Below are 4,795 nucleotides of genomic sequence, written 5' to 3' on the forward strand. Positions count from 1 at the left end.
TCAGGAATAAATAGGACAAACGCTGCATGTTAATTCCGGCCATGGAGTCTAAGCATAACAGAGATTTGAATGAGGAAATCTGGTTTGGTGTCAAGCCCAATAAAATGAAGAGATGTTTGTTGATGGGATGTGTTCCCTGCTGAGAGAGTAGTTTGACTTTGGACAAAATAGTATTCAGCTTCACTTGCTCTTTGGATTTGTTACTGCTCCTGGATTCACTCTAATTTGAACCTTGTAGGGGTCATTTGCGTCTCTGTCATCTCTAATGCTCTGCACTTCAGTGAATCATACGGTCAGGCTGCCAGGATGACCACCCAGAAGTCCTGTTTATGTAGGACTTGGCTTTTGCAGAGAAGTTCATCTTAAGTCCTGAACAGTTGAGTTGGGAGTTCCCACAACGGTCTCCTGTTTGTTTCTGGGCATGGCTGGAAAATGGTCATCTACGGGGACTGATACCCACCTGGACGTTCGTCTGTTGGAATTCTCTTCTTCTCACTGCATACACTGGACTGTGCTGTCCTGGGCATGCATTTTCGAGAGTACTGTCTTGGTGGGAAATAATATAAGTCAGGCAAGCCCCCTGCTTTTGAATAAAGAAGTTGAAATGGAAAGATTCCATTTTGATGAAAAAAACCCATCAGCCAATTTACACCTTTAATTTACACTTTGTTGCTTGTTCCTTCTACTCCTTCTATCTGATTTTATAGTCTTACTATTTCAACCACTGGTGGGAAAAAAAACCAATGGGCCCTGATTAGTCAAGTCAATCATGATGATACTTTCAGAGTTGGGGAAGACTGTAGAAAATTTTGAAATGGATAGAGGAGATTATTGAATAGCCCTTCAATGAAATACAAGAGTCTTTGGAGATTATGTAATCCTACAGAGGAAGTGTGTCTTTATTGTTAATTACATTCTTTTATAACTCAGTAGGAAGAAGGCAATGGCACCCCACTCCAGTACTCTTGACCTGGAAAATCCCACGAACAGAGGAGCCTTGTAGGCTGCAGTCCATGGGGTTGCTAGGAGTCGGACACGACTGAGCAACTTCACTTTCACTTTTCACTTTCTTGCATTGGAGGAGGAAATGGCAACCCACCGCAGTGTTCTTGCCTGGAGAATTCCAGGGATGGGGAGCCTGGTGGGCTGCCGTCTATGGGGTCGCACAGAGTTGGGCATGACTGAAGCGACTTAGCAGCAGCAGCAGCAGCATAACTCAGTAGAGACAGAAGCTAACTTGGAGAACTTGATAGAAATGGAAATAGATTCTGGCTATGAAAATGCACTTATGTTCCTTGGAACGCAATTGATGACCCTATGGATATTGAGCAGTTTTGCCAATTTGCATCCATTTCTAAATTTGTTTCAGCATTTCTTCCATAAATGTGTGTTCCTTTGAGTTCTTTGAATCTGTTATAACATTGCATTGGTTCTTTTGTCATTTTAATGTGTTAAATAAGAACTTTGACACATATCCATTTTATATTTGCATGGGAATCATAATTTAGTATTCTTTTAAAATTAATTATTTAAAATCTGTATCTTTATCTCAAGCTCTCCCTCAGTTTTCTATAATAGATATTAATTTATTATAATAGTTACTTGATATATTCAAGATGAGGTTCAAGTTAAGAATCAGGGAGATAAAGATGAGGGAAGGCACACATGACACTATCAGCCATGGTTGTTAGAAGGCCGCCTTGAAGGGCAGAGACAATGAAGCATCTATAACTGATATTAAGAAGATTTGAGACCCTTAGGGGAATGAGTAGAAGAAGGAACTGGTAAACTGATAAGGTATCTAAAGTAGAATTATTATCACCATATCACTTTTAGCACACCACTTGTATTCAAGTATGATATTCATCTTAAATTTAAACAAACTTAACTTTAAAAATTTGTATTTAGCTGTATTTCTCCTTTATAATATCCAATGACTGCAACAATACCTCCTATTTCATATGCTCTGCTCACAATATGATGTTGACAACTGTTCCATTGAGAGGTGGGGAATCCATGTCCCTTTCCTTCTAGGTAAACCTAGACTATGACTTCCAAGGCTATGTCATAAAATGCATTGATGTGGGAGTATTGCTCCTGAAATCCAGCTACCATGTTGTGAGGAAGCCCAAGTTGCTAGAGAGAGGCCCAGCTGAAGATATCCATATGCAGAAGAACAACCCACAACCTCAGATAAGATTCCAGCCAAGAGTCAGCATCAGCCTCCCAGGCGTCTGGGAAAGCCATCTTGGAAGTGGAGAGGATTAGCTGACACCTCATACAGAAGGGTTTTCCCAGGTGGTGTGAGTGGTAAAGAACCACCTGCCAATGCAGGAGACATAAGAGATGCAGGCTCAACCCCTGGGTTCAGATGACTCCCCTGGAAGAAGAAATGGCAACCCACTTCAGGATTCTTGCCTGGACAGAGTAGCCTGGTGGGCTCTGGTCCATGATGTCGCAAAGAGTCAGACACAACTGCAGTGACTTAGCACACAGCAGAGATGGGCCTGTCTTAGGAAGATTTGAACCAACTGCAGATGTGTAAGCTAAGTAAATGATCATTGTTTTAAGTCACTACATATTAGGTGGTTTATTTGTAGCAAGAAAAAACCAACATGTTTTACTATGTCACATGTTTCTGAAAATTTGCATTTTGAATATTTCTAATGAATTAAAACTTTTCTAGTAAAGAAGTATTAGGAAATGACTTGATGTTTTTATTGTTGTTTAGTCTCGAAGTCGTGTCCAACGCTTTATGACCTCAGACTGTAGCCCGCCAGGCTCCTCTGTCCATGGAATTTCCCAGGCAAGGATACTGGAGTGGGTTTCCATCTCCTTCTCTAGGGGATCTTCCCCACTCAGAGATCAAACCTGTGCCTCCTGCATTGATTGGCAGGTGGATTCTTTACCATTGAGCCACCAGGGAAGAGCTTAGGAAATGACTCTAATGTATCAAATTTATCCCTAAGAGCTGAGAAAGGGTACACTTCTGAGTTCAGTTGGAGTTCAATAAATATTTTTTTGACAATAATCATGCAACCATTTTAAGAGCAAATTTGGAAGGATTGTTTGCAATCACCACTATTATTCATGAATAAATATTTGGTGGAAAATTCTTGTGTGTGTTTTTGTGTGGGGGTGTATCCTCTGAGGGGCTTATGCTACTCACTACAATGTGTACTTTGGCTCATCCTGTTCTCACTGGCTCAACAGACAGGCAGCATCATTGTCCTGAGACCCTTGAGGTTCTCATCCAGCGAATTTCTTTATCTCCTTCCACTATCAGCCCTCGTCTAATCATCTTTCTCTTCTTAAAATCAGGATATCTTTGCCAAACTCCAGTAGCTACTAATTTTCCTCAACCCCCATCACAAATTCATTTGCCCACCCAGAAAAGTGGTACTTTTTACTGTGGTAAAGTATGGCACACAAAATTTACCATTTTAATAATTTTTAAGTATATACGTCAGTGTATTAAGTATATTCACAATATTGTGCAACCATCCGTCTCTAGAACTTTTTAATCATCTCAAACAGAAATTCTGTACCCACAAAGCAATAACTCCCTATTCTCTCCTTTCCCCAGTCCTTGGTAACCAGCATTCTACTTTCTAGCTCCATGAATTTTTATATTCAGATACCTCAATATTTGGCCTTTGGTGCCTGACATTTCACTTAGCATAACGTTTCTAAGTTTTATCCATATTGTAGCATATGTCAGAATTTCATCCCTTTTTGTGGTTGAATAATATTCCATCACATGTGTATACCACATTTTGTTTATTCATTCATCCACTGATGGACATTTGGGTTGTTTCTACTTTTTGGCTCTTGTGAATAATGCTGTTATGAGAGCTAATGTTCAACTATCTGTTTAAGTCCTTTCTTTTGATTCTTTTGGTTATATACACAGAGGTGGAGTTGCTGAATCATATGGCAATTCCATGTTTAGTTTTTTGGGGAAGCATCATACTGGAAAAGAGGTAATTTGAAGGAGGAGCAGCCTCCTAGTGAATATATTATTTTGTTAACACAAAAATGTTAGTTAACACAAAAATGTTAGTTAACACAAAAATGTTGTTAGTTTTCTTTTTCTTTAATGGTTGCATTTCATCCATCTTATGTTAATGTCTAACATGAATTGTTTGACCAATCCATCAGTACTTGAATTAGAGTTGAAGACTATTTTCTCACTGGTTTCCAACTTCAATTAATTTTATTTCTGAGCACGCTTTGAATTTTACATTCCTAAGAAAGTAAGACAAAACAAAAAACAGCCCGCCAAACACATCTGAACATCTGATGAAGTTCTCCAAGCGCAAGTATTTGCTGATTGTTTTCATCTATCATAACAACCTATATGTCAACCTAGTTCATAATTACAGTAGTCAGGGCTTCCAGAGAAGCAGAACCTGCAGGCTGTGTGTGTGTGTTGTGTATACAGAGACAGTTGGAGTCAGGAAGACAGCAACAGATATTTATTTTAAGAAACTGGCCCGTGTGATTACAGAGGCTGGCACTTCCAAACTCCGCAGGGCAGACCTGCAGGCTGGAGGCCCACAGAAGTGTCCAAGTCTGAAAGCAGTCTGTAGGCAGATTTCCTTCATCCTTGGGGGACACCAGTCTTCTTCATAAGGCCTTCAACTGGTTGGATGGGGCCCACTAATTCAAATGTTACTCTCATCTAAAAACACCTCACAGAAGCACCCAAGGGTGCGTGATCAAATCTTTGAGTACTGTGGCCTAGCCAAGTTGACACACAGAATTAACCATCATAATAAAGTGCTTCCTTTTA

The sequence above is a fragment of the Odocoileus virginianus genome, chromosome 25 (assembly GCF_023699985.2).
Source record: "Odocoileus virginianus isolate 20LAN1187 ecotype Illinois chromosome 25, Ovbor_1.2, whole genome shotgun sequence".
Taxonomy (NCBI): domain Eukaryota; kingdom Metazoa; phylum Chordata; class Mammalia; order Artiodactyla; family Cervidae; genus Odocoileus; species Odocoileus virginianus.